This window comes from Cupressus sempervirens, chromosome 11 (assembly GCF_028749045.1).
Source record: "Cupressus sempervirens isolate cs-2001-9-10 chromosome 11, ASM2874904v1, whole genome shotgun sequence".
NCBI classification, from domain to species: domain Eukaryota; kingdom Viridiplantae; phylum Streptophyta; class Pinopsida; order Cupressales; family Cupressaceae; genus Cupressus; species Cupressus sempervirens.
This window is the reverse complement of record NC_143128.1, coordinates 612,065,267-612,086,295: the sequence shown is the minus strand read 5'-3', so window position 1 is coordinate 612,086,295 and position 21,029 is coordinate 612,065,267. Positions and strand designations below refer to the sequence as shown.

The 21,029-nt window shown below is 32.5% G+C and overlaps 1 pseudogene; it reads left to right on the top strand.

Annotated features, from left to right (window-relative positions):
• The first annotated feature begins 426 nt into the window (after window positions 1-426).
• On the top strand, window positions 427-5,693 carry LOC149531174 (cysteine-rich receptor-like protein kinase 15; annotated as a pseudogene).
• Window positions 5,694-21,029: the final 15,336 nt, after the last annotated feature.

The following is a 21,029-nucleotide window of genomic DNA, read 5'->3' as shown; positions in this document are numbered from 1 at the left end:
TTTGGCGTGGCAAGAATGCTTAAATCAGAGCCTACATTTCTTCTGAAACTCCTGTTTAACGGTCGCTAAACTATGAATGAAGACCTGTTTTACATCCGTCAGGTGTGATCACGGCATTTTTTAAGGTCATAATTTCAATACATATCCTTCAATGCAGTGCAGGCATACTTCTTAACTGAACAACTTTTCAACGCCCCGCTTGCAGCTTTTCTCTATAGAGACATTTCAAAGCTTGACTAAAATAATTTTTTGTGGTCATAATTAATTTAGCTTTTCGAAATGTACATAAAGATAACTAATTTTTGCGTGGTTGAACAGGCAAATGCATCTCCCCCATTCTTAAAAATTGAATGAATCAAGGACTTATCGCATTCACATTAAATTAAATAGCCCTGTTTGTGAAAGAATTGGTAAGGGGGAGACAAAATGCAGATCGCCTATAATGAGAAGTATCCAAAGTTGGTCTGTGTTGTTCTGTTATCATATATTTTTTGCAGTGCAGCGCAGAACTGCAGCAAGAATAACGCAAGCACTGAATTCCAGAATAATCTTGAAATAGTTTTTGATAATCTTCTGGACAATACATCATCATCAAATGGTTTCAATACCTCATCCTATGGCCAAAGTCCAGACACAGTTTATGGTCTCCTCCAATGTAGGGGAGACGCAACTGCGGAAGAATGCCTCAGCTGTTCACAAGAAGCAAACAGCTCCATGCTCAGTGCTTGTAAAAATGTACGCAGCGATAGATCTATGCTAGACAAATGCTTCGTACGCTATGAGAACTATTTCTTCTTCGGAGAACTAGATACCAATACACAAGTTGCTTATAATACAGCGAAGGTTACAGATGAGCCTGAGGAGTTCAAGGCAGCCGTTAAGGAGCTTTTCAGCAATCTATCTGAAAATGCTATCCAATCCCCAACACGATACTCTTCTGGATCAAAACCCACCACTACATTTTATACGATAAACGGCCTGCTGCAGTGTTGGATGGATTTAACTTCTGTTGACGACTGCAATACATGCTTGAAATACGCAATTTGTCAGCTGTTGGATGCGACGTTCAGCGCCGATGGACCTTTTCAGGGAGGAGTTGGCTGGTGCGGAAGTTGCATTGCTCGTTTCGAAACGTATTCCTTCTTTCATCCCGCCCCTCCACCGCCACCGTCTCCCGTTCAACCGCTTTCTCCACCAACGTCACCGCCGCCGACTAGTAATATGCTTCTCAATTATCTTACAAGTTAATTTCATTCTTTATCGCAATCTATCGAATTCTACAACAATGAAAGTGACTTTAATATTTAATTAGTAGAAAAGTGTTATGGCTGCTGTTTCTAGTGCATTTTTATTGTTTCTTGATAACCTTTAAATGACCAGTATCAAATGACCAGATTAGGGTTTAATATTGTGCTTTGTGAACTTAACGTTCCCTATATTTTCCTTGAGTACTGACCGCTCAGATTTATCTTCTGTGCAGAGAATTCATCAAATAATCTCGGTATGGCCGTGTGTATTTCAGGCGGCTTGTTGGTCATGTTACTGTTATGCATCTCTGCAATCCAAAGAAAACTCAAGCCCGGCGCATTATGGAAGCCAGCCATCTTAAGGAAAGGTACATTTGCAGGAATATTTGGTTGAATTTTTTGTATACGTTTTTATAAACAATGTTTCTCTTCGTTATCTTCAAATTGTAGTGACTAACATATCATTTTCATTTCCACTTAGATGAAAATTTGTTATTTTCCCTTTCTTATATTGCATTTGGATCAGAGATATTTATTAAAAGTTGTTAGTTTTCTTCTTATCCAGGGAATCTAGATGGTGAACTAGATTCAGAGATTGGCGAGGAGCCTGAGATAATCTTTAATTTGGAAAATATCAAGACTGCAACTTGCAACTTCCATGAAGATAACAAGCTTGGAGAGGGAGGCTTTGGTTCTGTATATAAGGTAAGATCATTATTTTAACAACAATAAAAATATGATAATCAAGAGTTGAACTGGTTTCTTTTTTTTGGAAGTTTCAATTTTGGTAGTTGGTCTTTATTCATAAAACTAGAATTCTTGTGTAGGTCTGTTTTAAATTTGATTTTGATGACAAATTTCTATACAACTTTAGATTTTTCCAAAGAAAAAAAAGAAAAGAATAAATTAATAGTTAAGTTACATAATTCAAATATTTTATTTTTATTGTGTATTGATTTGGCTTTGAGAGATCTGTAAACTGTTCTCCACATTATAAAATAGATAAAAAAAGAAATAAATAAAATTTTTATGTAACTGTAATATTTTATCTTTTTTTCTAATCTGCATGCAGTTTTAGATTTTTCCCAAGTACAAATGTTTTTCATAGTTATCCTAATCTGAAATAATTTTATTCATTGTTTTGATTTTGAGAATACACATAGACTAAGTTTTAGATTTTCTCAAATAATTACAAATACTTTTCTGCACTGTCATTGTTTCAAATAAATTTGTTCAAATATTTTATTTTATTAAAATTCCTTCTAATTTTTATTAAGAATTTGTCTATAATCTAAAATTTTAACATATAAATATAAGTTATTATATCTACTCTTATTATTTCTATATATTTGTTCAAATATTATCTGGGGTGTGCTATTCACAAACTTCAATAATGATCTAGTCCATGATTTATTTATTTTTTGAAAAAAATGTCAGAAAAGTCAGTAGAAAATTATATTAAATATAACACAAGAGGCACATAGTCAATCAGAAAGAATAAAAAATAGACCTCAGAGAAATAGCCCAACCTTAGTTAAAGTCTTTTGATTTTTATAGAGTCCATAGCTCTGAGTTTTAACATATAATAAAAAATTATAAGGTGGACTCATTGTTTTCCATTTATTTGTAAAAATACTTATTCCAATCTGTATTAGCTACTCTCTGAGTATTAGAATATTCTCCATACGTGAAATAACTTTGACCACATAAAGCTAGAACTTTATTTTATGTAGGCTTTTGAAAAATATAAATCACCTATGACAGGTATTTTCAAGAGGTTTCTTAAAGTTTGTAAGTATGTAAGCATTTAACCATTAGATCTATGCCTGATCATTGTGTATCATGAGCAGATGTGAGGTTTTCAACATTGTTGTAAGACTAAATATATTATATATCTCTGTATTTATTTCAGACTTTGTCTAGAGTCTTTATCAACACTCCATCCACCACCTACTGTTGGATGGTTCTATTTTTCAAACAAAATAAAAGTGAGGAAAGCCACTGCAAAGATTAAATTAAATTTGAGCAATCCAATGTGCTTTAAATTTGTTACCAAGGTTTTTATCTTAGTCCTTAGTAAGTCATTTAATAATGCCATTGTTAATATTGTTTGAGAGTAAACCCTTGTGGATAATCTCCAATTATATTTGGACAATATCATTGCTTCTCGAATAATTATTTATAGTCTTTTCAGACTTTCAGGTGGCAACCCATAAACTTTAGGCGAGTCATTACTTTTAATAGCTTGAATAGAAAAAGTTTCACAGAAGTTAATAGCAATATCACATTCTTGACTATCTCCCACAAGAGAATAACACACAATTGAATCTATATTATTTTGGATTGAACACACAAATAACTTTTTGATGTCATGATCAAAGATCAATTGATGCGAGTCTTTTCTTTTTCAGAGCGCAAAGCTTTGTGTGGGTACTTGGCATTTGTATTATTTTAAATATTAATACATGTAATTTTTTAGAACGTATAAACATTATATCTAAAGATAAAATTGTTAAATATTCAAAGTTAACATACCTTTTAATTTAATTTTATATTTGGTGTATGATATTTAAAGAAGACCAATTTATATGCACTAGTAGTCTTTAACTAGAAAACTTAAACATCATAAAATAACACTTTAATTCCTAAAATAAAGTATTAAATAATCAAAAGTGACTTACTTTTTAGACTTAGTCTTTCCTCAAAACCATTGTCTTTAGCTTGAACATCATTAGTTTCTTCTCAATGATCTTTTTCCTCCATTATAAGAAATTTGAAAGCATATTTTTCTCGAATAAGAGTTCTACATTCCTTAAATTTTTATAGTGTGACAGAAGTTCAATATTGAAGTGTTTTCTTTTATGTCAGGGGACCATGCCTAATGGAAAGAAAATAGCAGTAAAGAGGCTATCCATACAATCATCACAAGGGAAGAAGCAATTCCTAAATGAGGTTAAGTTGGTGGCAAAAATTCAACATCATAATCTTGTGAATCTGCTTGGATATTGTGCAAAAGGAGTAGAACGTTTTCTTGTTTACGAGTTCTTGCCTAACAAGAGCCTTGACAAAATACTATTTTGTAAGTTAATTTTCGCTAAATACTAAACGCTTATCATATAATATTTTTTTTTTAGTTAAGAGTCACTTATTATGGGTTATGGATTTAACAGTCACTTATTATGGGTTATGGATATAGATCCTCAGCGGAGCCAAGAACTTGACTGGCCAAAGTGTTTGAATATCATACTTGGTGTAGCATGTGGGCTTCTTTATTTACACCAAGATTCTCAATTGCAGATCATTCATTGTGATATCAAAGCGAGCAATATTTTGCTTGACGAAAAATTGCAACCAAAGATTTCAGATTTCGGTCTAGCAAGGTTGTTTAATTCAGAGGAGACTCATGTCAATACAATGGTTGCAGGCACATTGTAAGAATTTAAATTTTTTTACATAAACATAATAGTTTAGTTAAGTTTATCAAATTTCTATAAACATTTAATTTTTTTGAGATCTATTGTATGACTATTCTTATCATCAAGATTATACTACATATCTATAAAGAAGATCATTTTCCTTTGCTTAGGGCTAATGACAGATTATAAAGTAAGATATCAAAAATTGATACCAAAAACTGTCACACAATCAATCTTAAAAAAACAATTTTTATTAGTTATTTTCTCCTTCAACAACATGTTAATTTAATAATTGTTCTCAATTATGCAGGGGCTATATGGCACCAGAGTATGCTTTTAATCGTCATCTATCAAAGTTGATGTATACAGTTTTGGTGTTGTAATTTTAGAAATCATTTGTAGAAGAAAGAACAATGACAGTAGATTATCCAAGAAATTTCAAAGTCTCTTGGAATGGGTAAGGTAAACCTAAGTTAGGAAAATATAGTTTATTTTATATATGTGAATTCTTATGTGATTATTATGCAGGTATGGAGATATTACAAAGAAGGAAATATCATTGAAATAATTGATAAATCCATGTTAAATTGTTACTCCGATGAAAAAATTGGTAGATGCATTCACGTGGGCCTTTTATGTACACAAGCAGATCCAGTGCTTCGCCCACCAATGATAAATGTATATGCAATGCTTTCCAATGCTTCTGTCACCAACTTACCAAATCCTATAAAACCTGCTTATCTCAACATTACACAAGATAATGTTCCACGACATGCATCAACATCAACATCTGCAAGCACAACTTCATCTACTCTATCTACTGCTCATTTGGCTTACGCATCTATCAATGATACATCAATAACCAATTTGGGCCCAAGATAATTTCATGACTTTTTCTAGTGTAATGATAATACCAAACTATGTGAGACAAATCCTTATGATACTGAATTGCAATAATTTTTCTATTATGGCGTCCATAAATCAACAAATATTAAATTAACTTATGATAGATCTTTATGTTTTTCATGAATATACGCCTTTTCTCGTGCCATTATTATCATTTCTTTCTGCTTATTATTTTATTTATTGAGAAAATAATAAAGTATAATTTTTAATACTTTCGTTTATAATTAATTGACCTTAATTCTTAATTTTTAAAATAATGAATATGATTACATTTTTTATTTCTATATAAATTTTTTTAGAAAAGAAATGTGGAATATTTTGAAGTTTTTAATATTAATTGATATTATTTTCTAATTAGTTAATATTAAGTTAATTCTCTATGTCAGCTTCCAACTACCTTCTATTTATAAGTATTTTAACAATTAATTGATCAATATTTGTACTCTCAAAAAAAGTATAAGAAATTAAAATCCAAGTGTTTAGTCTTATAATGCAAGCAATTGCAATTTGATTGTTTGTTATCTCATTGTATTTGATATGGGAAAAGGTGTTGGGATAATATGAATCACATGATTTTACGAGACTACCTGTAGAAATTGTCTTATGATTCTTAACACTTATGTTTTCAGTCATTTAACAATATAATAGGCTCAACCATAATTAGTTTTTCCACTTGCATAAATTAATTTCCATTCAATTCCATACATGTGTTAATGTTTACAATACAAGTGCTTCTAGATGGGTTTGATCACTTATATCCAACCCATCATTATATTTTCTATTATACAAATTGTACTTTGAACATCATAAATAATATAAAAGCAATAGTAGTCATTGAAGCTAACTTCTTCCTATAAAAATCTTAAATGGTACATTTAATTTTATTGTATTTTTAAAAAAAATTTGGTTACAATTTGATTGCTTCTAATTATTGTTCTAGCCTTTTAGTTCCTTGGAAACAAACAATTAAAAAGTTAGATAACCAATCATTAGAACATAACCCTTCCCTTATACAAATTATTAATCAACATAACTATAATTAGCACTCCATAATAAAACTAAAATCATCAAATCTATTGTACCTTATATTTGCTTTTATTGTGAAGGATTAACAATATAAATAGAAATACTTTACAAATTTTAATAAGAATACAAATGTGAAAATGATTTTGTTCAAGATAATTTTTTTTAAATGTGACTATAACATTGTAAAACCAATTGATTTTGTATTCCATCTGGACGTTTGTGGAAACAAACCTCCTCCAATCATGTTCAAAAGAGAAAGTAGATTCAATCCCAATGGTAGCAATTATACTTTTTCTTACGCTCACATTGTCACATTTATTTAGATATCCATCAGTTGTCAATGCTTTGTACCCTTTGTTTACATTACCCATTATATAGTTATGAAACTTTTCCAGATTAGATTTATGTCGATATATATATTGAGCAAGACATATTAACTATTGTTAACTTTGTATTGACTACTTTCACTAATTCATTTATGGTCAGTTCAAGCACTTAATTGGAATGGTATACTGATTTGTTGGCATGCAATAGATGCTAACTGTACTATTTACCTTTATTGTATTTACTTGTATATATATATATTTTGTTGGTTTACACTCTATCGGCTCAAGTGATAATAAATATTAATTTTAATCTTTTTTTTAATAGACAAGATCGAGCATTTTAACATCTAATTTTCATAATGACATCAAACTACACAGATCCATTCTGTTAGCTTATCCGGGATCTCAAATAATAGTTTCCCTCCGCATAATTTCACACTAAAAATTATTTATGATACTGCTTCTTAATCGTTTGCACTATTTTTTAAATCAATATCAATATCGATCTTACTTCATAAATGTAAGGTCTCCCATTGAAATCGTTACCGCAAAATTTGAAGTACATATTACACATAATATGAATTGACACAGACAACTCATAGGCTACACCTCTATGGGAGGCATATTGTGTAGAATAATTAATGCCATTGAATAATTCAACCATCCATTTTATAGTATTATTGAAGTCAAATGTTTTTGTTAAATATTGTGAATTTATTTTTTTGTGCAGTTTATTTTTTTGTGCTATAGTAAAGGTGAAAGTAATGTGAATGATGTTTGGTATTTAGATTTGGATGCTTTAACCATATATCTGGTAACAAGGAAATATTATTCTATTTCCTTTGTGTGACTACATTCAGTTTCTACACTGTACCCCAACCAAACAGCAGCACAGTAACTCCCAATGCCAAGAACAGGGAATTCAGAGGATTCCACATCATTCAAATTCTTCAATTTTTTCTTTCCTCAAGATCTTAACTTCAATGAATGGAAGATTTGAAAAACAGAAGTGACGCGTTAACTGCGTTTCCTCTGTTCATTCTTAGCAGAGCACCCTAATTATTATGCAGACTTTAACTACCTAATTCAGGATACTTTATAGGTAAATCACCTCCATTTCCATTTTCTCGGTCGTAGCGTAGGCAGAGCGATTGATTGTGGCGGTGGAGCCCATCCATTTTCTTTTCTCTGAACAATCCAAACCTAAGCCCAAGAAATCCAACCGCGTGAAATCAATTCTATAGTTATTTAAACATTATTGTCTAATGGAGGCCAAAATAAGACTCTGTGAATTCAAGAATGACAAGCAAACGGACAATAAATCCGGATTAAAAGAATCGAAGTGGATACACGGGTTCCGAGAAGATTGCAATAAGGCAGATTTTGTCAATATGGAAGAACTTGTCAAAGTAATTACAAAAATCACTGGAAATAATCGACGTGAAAATTAAAATATTGTGTGAACAAAGAGATTGTGAAGCTCGTTTGCACTAGTTTTGAAATTAAAATCAATATCTAAGCATCGACATCGTTAAAAACATACGGGTCCGCAAAATTTGAAGTGCATATAACAGATAATATGAATTTTTGGCGAAAGGGAAGGAAAGTGAGAGAGAAATTTTTGGGTCTCACTCAGATTAATAAATTGTTCTCCACTTTATCAAATATATATTTTTTTGAATGAATAGAAATTTAATATAACTATAATATTTTATGTTTTATTCTAATCTGCATACAGTTTTGGATTGTAATATTTTATGTTTTATTTATCGTTTTGATTTTGAAAGCAGATCTAGAGTAAGTTGTAGATTTTTCCAAATAATTACAAATACTTTTATTTTTCTGATTGAAATAAATTTGTTAAACATTTTATTTAATTAAAATCTCTTTTGATTTTTATTAAGAATTTGTCTATGATTCAATGTTTTAACATATAAATAAAAAATATTATATTCACTCTTATTGTTTCTATCTATTTGTTCAAATATTTATTGGGGTGTGCTATTTTTATTTTACAATGTTAGAAAAGTAATTGAATAAATTATATTGAATAAAAAACAAGATTTAGATAGTCAAGAGAAAACAATAGACCTCCTTAGAGAAACCACCAAACCCTAGTTAAAGTATCTTTTAGTTTTAAAAGAGCCCATAATTCTAAGTTTTAACTTATAATTTTTTTAAAAATTGCCGACTCATTATTTTCCACTTTTTTGTACAAATATTTATTCCAATGTATTATTTTTTAAATTTAATATGATTAGCTACTTTTAAGTGTTAGAATATTCTTCATATTTGGAATAACTTTTACCATATAAAGCTAAAACTTTATTAGTATTTCTTGATAGGCATATACTATTGCAATGGTTTTTCATAACTAGTTATTAAAAAAACTCATTTGAGCCAATTAGAATTTAGTATTCTTATATTTTTAAAGTTTTAAATTTTTTTCGTGATGTAACATATCAAATTTTTAAACAATAAAATTATCAAAGTTATTTATGTTTACACTTATTGGTCTTATACATGATTTCATTGAAATGAGACAATATTTTAAGATTCACTATATTATTGACCTCACCTTAATTAATGTGACTTTATACATATCATATTAATTAAAATTTAAATAAAGCTTTATAATAATTCATAATTTTTCCTGTATAAAACTCTAAGTCTTAAATAAAAATTTCCAATTTATAAATTTATTGTCTAGCTTCTAAAATTACATTAAACTTTAGATAAAAGTTAAAAACATATTTGAGTATTTAACTTTTTTTAAACTTTGTAATTTCTTGTTATAAGAAATTGTTTATAGAAAACTTAATTTATCGTAATTTTTCCAAGTTAATTAAATTTTCTCAAATATATAATATTAATTAGAATATTATTATTTAAAAAAATATTTAAAATTTTCATTTGAAGTCTCAAAAATATATGACATATTATCTATTTTAAAATATATTGTAGTATTATATTTATAATAGTATTAATATGATTCATATAAAATTATAACTTTATTTCATCAAGTATTTTGACAAATAAAAATAGTGAAAAAGGGTTAGGTTTATTATTTTTCAAAACAAATTAATATTTGGATCTTTTTATATTTAAACTTTTTTTTTTTTTAGCATCATATAGTTAAAATACAATTTTCTCATTCAAATATACTTTTTTCTCAAAATTTAAGATTGGATGAGTTTTTAGTTTCTTAAGGCTTTTATAGATGAGTTTAAAATTTGCTTAATTTCACCTAAACTATATTTCTTTTTCAACATCAACAAAAGTTTTTTTTTGAAATTCTCATACTACAATTTTAAGTTAGTTTATTTGTAAATTAAAGATCTTTTGTCTACATTTATGTATATTCTATATATGTGTTTAGCCAATATATTAATTGAAATTAAAGCAATTTGCATCTTGTACATAGGATAGTTAATTTCATCAAAAAAAAAAATGTTCAATTAGTTAAGATTAAATTAGGGTAAATTAGAAAGTTTAGTTTTTAGTAGTGTGCATATAAGTTTGATTGTAAAGTTACATAAAACATAGGTCAAAGATGTAGAGAGAAATATGATAATTGTAATATTTAATATATCTTAATCACATGTAGAATATTTATATACTTTATGTTAATTGTAATAGAAATTAAATACTAAAGGTATCTCAAACACAAATTATTTATTTTTATAAAATAATGAAAAGACAAATCCTTCGCAAATTATTGAATATCATGAATTACTTCTATGGCAACCATTATTTAAAAACTGAAAATGATAAAATATTACAAATAAACTATACAAAGAAACTAAATTTAGTTGTGCAAAATATCATAACACAGTCATTACCCATCTTTGTAAAATTTGATGAAACTATATCACTTTTATTTTTTAGGATCCACTCATTCTATAAAGATTCTCACTCTATATATATATATATATATATAAGAATACAATAGCATCAACATAAGTTCTTGGTAGAACAAACTATAAAAATCTTGAAAAGCAACTGCAAATAATTTTTTCACATTCTCTAAGAAATTCTTCTATTGGATAATGTAGCCAAGTCATACCTATCTTGCAACTTCCATTGTTTTTGCCTATGTGGGGATTATGTGGCAACCTTGTTTCTTTAACTTGGCCAAAATTGGTTTTTAACTTGGATTTAAATAATCATTAAGTTAACTACTATTTTACAATGTGATTAATAGTGTTAAAAATGGATGATTAATGCATTGGAAGTTTTGGTTATATCTTGCTATGTTAAGCATGATTAGGATTATTCTATTTTTTAGTAAGAAAAATAGGTTTTACAGGGATCCTGAAACCCAAAAGTTTTTACAAAAGAGCTGGCAGCATAATATTAAATAAAGTCTAGACCCAATACTTCTACCTACATAAGGCCAAAACAAAAGATAGGCCAATGGCCAGACAACAAAAGCCAATAGATCAATAGATAAAAGTACAGGATAGGAAATAAAATCCTTGCTATTCAATCTTCCTATTAGTTTTCTACATGGTTTTAGCTACTTCATTAGCACTTTGGATCTCCACAATCACACACTCCTAGTTTAGATTAGTAGCACATTCCACCAGGCCCTTGGTCACATTCATTTTCCCCTCAATTCACCTAGATTCCTCATTGCCCCTTTCATCCTTTTCCCCACAAATGCTTGTGTTTTTCAAAGATTTGCCCAAGTTATTGATGTTCTCATTAAGAATGTTTAGAGTGGTAATCACTTGATTAGCAAGATTTTTGTTTGATATCTCCATCCTTTGCACCCTTTTCTTGACCTTAGAAATACGATCCTCCTAGTCTACAATAGAACCCTGGTCGCTACTCTTCCTTTGGCCTTCCTCCTGACTCCTTTTCTCCTTGAGCTCTTCAATCTCATGGAACAAACACTTAATTGAGTGAAAGTTGTCTATCATACTATGTTTGGCATTATTGAGAAGGTTGAGCCCTACCTCCCTTGCATTGTCTGAAATTGCTACCAAAGCCGAATCTATGAGTTCCTCAAAATGAAGTTCTCCCTCTTTGTCTTCAAGAACTTGAGGATTATTGTCTTTCTAACTATCCCCATATTTTTCATTTTGGTATTGAAGTTCCTCCATGCCCTCCTCCTTTGTTTCGTTACCTCCTTACCACTCTCTTCCACCAAAATATCTTTTATCTTCTTCTAGGGAGAAGAGAAGGAAGGGGAGGGGCTAGGAATCTCTGGTGTCTCACCGCTTCTCCTTTCTAGAGGCATATCCTCCTTAGCCTTTCTCTTCTTAGGATTCCTAGGAAGAATAGTGACATCCTCCTCCATCCTCTCATCCTCTAACTCCATTTCCTCCTCATCATCATTATACTCCTCCTCCCTTTGTTCCACAGGATTAGGTGTTAATCCTCTGGGCTCTTTCTACATGGGACAATACTGGTAGAGGGAGAAGGTTTTTCCTCCCCCTTTGGCTTCTTACCTATCAAGGGGGTATTATCTTCTTCCTCCAAGCTATGACTTTGGGTGTCATCAAAGTCAGAAAAATTTGAGCTCCCATTATTATCTGAAGCTTCCCCAAAGTGGCCTAAGGGTTTGCCCTTGGTCTGGGCCTTAAGATATTCAAAGACTAGAAAGTGAAAACCCTCATGAAGACTCAGGTTTACACTAGGTTTCTGCTTATAACCCTCAATGTTCTTGCTCAAAGAAGTAAATAGATAGAAAGGAAAAGAAATTTTTATTCTATGTCTAAAATGATTTAGCAAAACAAAGTGGTGCATTCTGACTCTATCAAATCTAGTATCTAGGGTAATGAATTCAATGATAGCCCTTAATACATACCTCTATATCTTTTTTATTGAATCCATTTCATAATAAGTCTCAACCTTCACTAACTTCTTCCTCTCTTCCACATTCTTCACGAAATCCTTCACTACATTTGCCAACGTTTTCTTGTCCTTCACTAAAAATTAACCCCCTCCTGAGGAATCTCTATGACAAGAGGAATCATTTCCATGCTCACCTGGTGAGAGACCCTATCAATTTTGACTCGTCCATCTTTCCAGCTGTTCACCATGAGCTTAGTAATCTCTTTGTCAAACCCATGGAGTTTTTCCATGTACCTTGCTATTTTTCCCTTCTCCAGTCTATTCAAGACCTTCATTCTTTTTCTCCATTTTTCCACCTCCCTAGTTGACTCCTTCCTTCTCCTCTCCCCAACCATCTTGATCTCTTGCAAACAAACCCTACACCAGTACCCTGACCCTTCATAGTCATTTTCTTTCTAAGTTTCTCAATTTACTAAATCTCCTCCACCTCTAGCAATTTTAATGGAAGATAAAAATAAGACACATAAAATGTGCCAAAAGTACAAAAAATGATGTCATCTCATAACCTCCACTTGATTCTCATTAAAACTTTGTCTTCCATGTCATCTTGCATATCGTTATATTATTAACTCTAGATTACCTTAATACTCTCCTAGATTCATTCTAGAATTAGTTTATCTTTCACGACCATTAGAAAGTTGTCTCCGCTATGCCTAATCATCACCATATTTTTGGCCATTTCCTCATTCGCAAACCAATCTACAAAAAAATTTGCCTCTCTATACATGTGCCTGACATGGACCCTTTTGAATTTTCCCAAATTAGCTCAGATCTCCTCCACCATGTTAGCAATGGTCTAGGAAGGATGGGAGCATCCATTTAAATAATTTATTATATTTAAAGAATCTCCCTCTAACCAAAGGTTGTCAATCCCAATAGCAAGAGCTAGCTTGAGAACATGAAAAACTACACTAGCCTTCGCATAGTGGTTTGTTTGAGTCCCTAAAGGATTGGAAAAGGCTACTACACCAATCCCGTGACAATTTTTGATTATTCTGCCATGGCCAATTGGGCCAAGGTTCCCTTTGGTTGCACCATCAAAGTTGGCTTTATTCCATTCTTCTAGCGTAAAAAGCCACTTAGCCTCTTGTCTTTTCACCTCCCTCTCCTTCTTCCTTTCCATACGGTTTCCTCCTTCTTCAATATTTCCCCCCTTTCTAATAGCAAAATTTTCTCTCATAGAAGTATCAATTTTATCTATGAGAACTAATGTTGGAGCTTCCCTTTCTCTAAAGATATGATTATTTCTCTCTTTCCATATTCCCTAGTAGAAATGTGGAAGAGTCCAAGAGACAATCATTTGTGTCTTCATGCCTTTATGCAAACAATTCCATTCACCAAAGAAATCCTTGAAGTTGTCTAGTTTACACCAACTGGCCCCATAGCTCTTGGTCATAAGTTTCCAAACCTTTGAGGAATACGGACAATGAATAAACATGTGATTAAATATTTCTAAATCATGCTTACATAGGATGCACCTATTAGGAATGTACTGACCTCTCTTTGCAAGGTTATCAATGGTGAGATTTTTGTCTTGCAACACCATCCAAAAGAAATTGTTGATTTTAGAGGTAAGTCTAGATATCCAAGAATTAGCCCAAATGGGTTTTTCCATCCTATTGCAAATTGAGAAATAGTCAGAAGCAACTAAATATAACCCATTGGTATTATCCTCCCAAATAATTTCATCGCTCTTGTTGTTTAAAATCATAGCATTCAGAATAATCATTAGAGGTTTGAGATCCTAAGATACTAAAGATAGGTCTTTCCACCCTTGGTCTATTTTGTAGTCACTAACTTTCAATCCAAATCTTCTTATACAAGATTTAGCCCATCTCTCATAATTAGGGAAATTTAAGAGGAGCCTTTGACTTAGCCAATTATCCTGCCAAAAGAGAATGCTTTCACCATTCCCCACTTTTCATTTTGCCTTTGATTTGGCCAGCGAACTTGCCTTAAGAATCCCATTCCAAACAAAAGATCCACGTGGAATGTTAGCTTCACTGAATAGGAAGCTAAGGGACTACCTTCTCAAGTACTTCTCCACCAAGATATCCCACCATTCTCTAGTGCTCTAAAATAAGTGCCATATCTCCTTTGTTAATGGGGCATTATTAAGGTGTCTAATTTTTCTTATACCCAGACCACCATAACATTTGGGGATGCAGACATTATCCTAGGCCACCAAATGATATCTTTTTTTTCCTCAAGTCCTAACCATAAAAAGCCCCTTTGGATTTTCTCCATTCTATTTGCATACTTAATCAGAATCTCGAAAAGGCTAAGAGCATAAGTTGGTTGGTTCTGGAGAGTAGATTTCACCATAGTACATTTTCCTGCCTAACTAAGGGCAGTTGCTTTCCAACCCACCAACTTCATATTAAATCTATCAATAATACCATTCTAGAAAGATTCCAAAGGTTTCAAATCCTAGGGCATTCCAAGATAATTAGCTGGGAGAGATCTAACTCTACATCCAAAAATTTGAGCAATCTTTCTTTGTCGATCATTATGAGTGTTAACAAAGAAAACTAAACTTTTTTCCCAGTTGATAGATTGGACTGCATCCCTCATATAGGTGTTTAGTAAGTTCTTAAAAACTTTAGCCTCCTGAACCATGGCTTCCCCACCCAAAATTGTGTCATCCACAAATTGTTGATGTTGAAAGAGACCTATCTGGAAGATGTCTTAAGACCTTGCAAGGTCCTTTCCTGTCTTTTCCTCTGAATTAACCTCCCTAAACATTCTACCATACTAATGAAAAGAAAAGGGGACAAAGGATCAAATTGTCTAAGCCCTCTCAAGTGGAAAAAGAAATTCAAAGGAGCAACATTGACTATAATAGCAAGAGATGGGGTAGAGACAAGCTGAAGGATGAGTTTGCATACCTGGGCATCAAATCCAAAAGTCAGGAGAATAGGCTTAAGGAAGTCCCAGTCCACCTTGTCATAAGCTTTGGATAGGTCCAAGTTGTGTTGGAAACCCTCCCTTTTCCCTGCTTCCAAGGAATGGATCACATCATGAACTATCATAATTGAATCGAGAATCTATCTTCCTAGGACAAAGCCCGTTTGTTGCAGAGAGATAATCAAAGGGAGCACCTTGAGAATTCTAATGGTCAGTACTTTCAAAATGATTTTATAGAAATAATTGCATAGGCTAATGGGTTTGAACTTATCCATCGAATCAACCCCTAAGGTTTTCGAAACAAGCACCATGAAGGTAGCATTGAGTTCCTTCAATAGATTCTTGGCCCCAAAAAATTCTTGCATCACCTTCACCACATCCCCTTTGAACACCTCCCAATACTTTTGAGAAAAGAAAGTTGGGAATCCATCTAGCCCTAGGGCTTTATTAGTTGGAAGTGAAACTAGGGCTTGATTAATTTTTTGCATAGTGGGAATTAACTTGAGCATAGAATTATGATGGTCAGGTAACAATTTGGGGATTGAAGCCAAAATTTCCTCCTGGTCTTTCAATGAAAGCGAAGAGTCCCTGGATAGTATCGATGAAAAGTATTGCACTATCTCCACCACAATCTCACTATCATTAGAAAAAATGACCTAAGCCTTCTTTATATCCACAATCCTATTATTAGCATGGTGCTTTAAGGTAGAAAGATGAAAGAACCTAGTGTTCTGATCCCCCTCTTTAAGCCAATTGATTTTAGATCTTTGCTTCCAAAAGTACTCTTCCCTAGATATTATATTGTGGAGTTCTATAAGGATTGATCTTTCTTCAATCCTATTTTGATCATTATACCCTTCCTATTGTATCATCTCCTAAACTTTTCAAAGTTGGTCTATCTTCACCTCCTTGTCCTAGAAGATATGCCCAAAGTCTGTCTTATTCTAGACTTTGATATTTCTTTTCACATTTTTCATTTTTTGAGCAATCCTAAACATAGCTGTACCTTCCACCTCTATGTTCCACCAAGAGGATATTTTAGCTTTCAAATCCAGGTGGTAAATCCACATCTTCTCAAAATGAAAGGGGATGTTCTATTTGGCCATTAGAGAGCTAAATGAGAGCGAGATGGGCAAGTGATCTGATCCAACTCTGGGGAGAAGGGAGAGTCATCACTTGAAAGTTTGCATCCAATCTGGAGAAATGAGGGCTCTATCAAGACTAACCTGGATACAATCCCCTCGAATCCACCTATTTGACCAAGTGAATTTCCCCCCTGAGAGATCAACATCCATAAAGGCTAATTTGTTAATAAAATTTGAAAGATCCAGTTTACTATCCTGGTCTAGGGCCAACCCCCTTGATTTTTCATCACATGAGAGAGGGGTATTGAAATCCCCCATAATAATACCTTTATTAATGTTACGACTATGAATTACATCAAGAATCTTTGCCCAAAAAACCCTTCTCTCCCTCTTGGAGTTGGGAGCATACACATTTAAGATAAACCAAGTGTCACCACTATGGATATGAAAAACTTTACAAAGGAGAGCATTACCTTCATTAAGCACAGTGGAGATATGGAAAGCCTTTTTGTTGAAGAGCATAACCACCCCCCTTGCAACTACCTCTGAGTCTTTAGCCTCACTATTCATATTGCTACTAAAAGACAACTTCCTTGCGATGTCTTTACTCATTTTTGCTTCTTGGATCTGTAGATAATTAGGTCTTTGGTCTCTAATCCAATTCCTAACTATCTCTTATTTATGGGTACCATTTATGCCCCTTATGTTTCAAGATATTATCTTCATTTCCTTTTAACAAAGCATTCATTAATGGTTCTTTGGCTCTCATCTACCAAGTTCCTTCTGGCCTCCTCTTGCATAACCTAGCTCAATCTTTTTCTACCTGATGTCTTAGGATTTACCCCAACATTAGCTTTGACCCTATTTCTTGTCGTTGATAGTGACACTGGGGGATGGTCATGATTTTTCTTCCTTTTAACCATAGATCAATTTCCATTATTTTCTTGAGAATAACTATCTATCCATTCTTCCTATTTTAAAATCTATTTTAGGGAAGAGTTATTGATCAGTTCCAAAAACTTCATCCCTAAATTAGAGGAAACTACCAAATTCACTAGAGGACGCAAAGGGTGATCCAAGGAGAGCCCTTGATTGTGCACCTCAACCACTATCTTGAGAACCTCTCTTGACTAGCTCACCTCTTCTCCTTTACTTCCTACACTAACTGGGGGGACACTATCCTATCCTCCTATTCCATTGGTTGGTTCCATAGATTCCATCATGGACTTGTTTGCCATCTGACGCTCCCCCAACATATTGGCTTCCTACTCTTTCATAGATGATGAGTCTTTAATTGTCACTTCTAAGGCCTAGGAATCATTCTCTTGATCCCCATTTTTTGACTCCTTTGCTTCTTTACCGCTTGTATAGCTTGGATCTCCTTCCGGCTAAAGAATCTTTGTCTTTCCCACATCCTCTACTTGGTTCTCTAGGTTCTTGGTCATCTTCTATTTCCAAACCATTTTCTTATCTTTCCCTAATTTAGCAATAGACTTACTCTTTTGCTTCTTAGCTTTGGCTATTTTGGCCTTTGCACATTGGTTAGCCTTGTGTCCTGATTTAAAACAGAGAAAGCATGCAAAAGGCACAATCTCATAAATTAGTTTTTGGACATGCACTCCCAACTTTGAATGGAATGTCACAACTTCCTGCATGTCCACTCCTTCCCTTACCCCCATGCAAATACGAGCATAGGTGAGGTGTCTTTTAAAGGTTATAGTCAGATCAATTGAAAGGAGCTCACCAAAGGAGTTGGCTACCCCCACAAAAACATCCTCATTCTAGAATTCTAGGGGAAGCTCTGGAAGCCTTACCCATATAGGTGCTTGTTCAAAGAATGAGTCATTCATATTCATCTATGAAGTCCACTTCTAGAGAACCACGATGGACCGACCAACTATCCATGGTCTCTCACACAGATGTTGATGAGGTCTTCCAGAAAAGAAAAGTCAAAGGATAAGAATCCTTTTGCCATAGCCATGACAGAGAATTGTCCTTTGAGAGCCCATTTCTTCTTAATAAAATATCTAACAACATTTATATTAGGCCTTGGCCCTATAAACTTGCCCACCAGACTAGAAGCCATTAACACTATGCTATGATCCACTAGCTCATTCGGAATGGCAATAGCACAAGATCCTTTCTCTGCCCTAGGGAGAATCTTAATAGTTGGGAATGAGGACTTACTTATAGACTTCACACAAAAAAGTGATGACCATTTAACAAGTCCTGGGAGGCCCACCTTGGGAATAAAAGGAATCTTGTCCAAAACCTTGGGGGGAGCATTTGGGTCCCCATCATCTTTCTTTGCCTAGTCCTTTATACTCGAAGATCACTGACCATCCTCCTGCTACAACCTATGCCCCAAGCCATGGGCCTGATTCTGACATTCTAGAGAAATCTCACCCTAATCAAGATTTGAATTTTGAAAACTTGTCTTCCCTCCCTTTCCAAAGCTCGCCATTCAGTAACAATAAGTTGCAATTAGGATTATACTATTATCATGTGATGAGGTAATGGATTTCTAGATGAATGTGATAAGTTATGTTCATGATGATGATGCACTACGAGTATTGATGTGTGTGATATTTCTTTGATATTATGATGTTCTCAGTATCGATTTAATTGTGATGGATACTGACTCAATCTTGTTTTGTGAGTGTTTGAGTGGATGCAATATTGATAGGATGAGAGTGTGGTTTAGGTAGAGAGGGTTAGCCTCTCGGAAGGGGATGCATTGAATGGTCTCATAGCCACACACACATATAAACTTAGTTTTTTTTTATGATGACTGATTTTTTTTGTGACATGCTATTTGTTAGAAGTTTCTTATATTAAGATGAGATGGAAGTAAAATATAATTTATTATTTTTGAAGTATATATTTAGAATGAGAGTGCTAAAGGTATTTTTATTTTTCTTATAGGTATATAATGTTCAATAATTACTTATGAAAATGTACTAACATATATAGAAGCATACTTTAACTTCTTTTATTGTTTTGTAAACATATCTTATATCCATATATCTCTATTTCTTCCTGGGCATTGATTCTTTGATTTTTATCAATTAATTCTTAGCAGACTGAGTCCCAACGAATGATTAAGGAAAAGAGAATGAGGCAATTTATGAAGATGTTGGGGAAAATAGTTATTTGGAGGGATTGGAAGGAAGGTAATTTCATCCATCATATAGACTCTTTTGAGAATTAAATAAAATCTGAGATGAAATTTTATCCCATCTTTACTGCTTGTATGGCGTAAAGTTTTTCCTCTGTATCTAGATTTCTCAGATTCCTTTCTTGATTCTAATAATGATCAACTTTTTTTCCACTCTTCTTGAGTATGTTATATTCTCTCATATAGTTAATCAAGTCTTTTATTAAACATTATTATGATAAACAGTCAACTATTGGTACCGTGGGTTTGATGTGAGCATATTAAATTCCCTACATATGCTTATTTACTATGGTAGACCAAGGCTATGTCTATATAGTTTTGAGATTTAGAGAAATATATATATAATTTTCCAGTCTGTAGAACTCTTCTAAATATATATTACTGTTATTTCTTGTTTGAAGACTAAGCATATTGTAGAAGAAATAAAAATACCATTTATCGTACATTAAAATGGTGCAAATGGTGGTGTATTTAAAATTTCTAGATAGTCACTATTTTTACAATGCTGAATGGGTTTCTTGAAGAATTTTAACTTTATTGGATAAACTTTGATGTAATCCTTGTTTTCAAGTATAATTACTCCTGGAAATCTATGTGTTATGACCAACAAGCTTGCACACACAAGTGTTGATATTCTATAAACTTGGTTTTAAAAAAATTAAAAAATTGTAAGGGTATGTTCAGGAGGGATTATGCTTTTTCTCAAGGAGGTATGTAGTAAAATCTGTAGTCATTTAGTTAATGATAGACTATTCTTGCAATCATTTAGTTAATGATAGACTATTCTTGATAATCCTGGGTAATCATGTCTATTATCTTGATGGATGGGTGAAATGTGGCCAAATGAAAGGGTAGCATTATGTGTTTGCTTTTCTCAACCTGTCACGATTCTAAAAGGAAGATTCATTATGTTTTTGTTTTTCATTTTAGAATTTTGATGAATTTAGAGCTTGGCCAAACCATTTATTACTGCATTTAAGTATGTTTTTTTTTTGACACTAGCATAGATGAGTGACTATGCTTAATTTCATTGTTTGCATATGTGTTTATATGCTTAGATAAAATAAATGTCCATG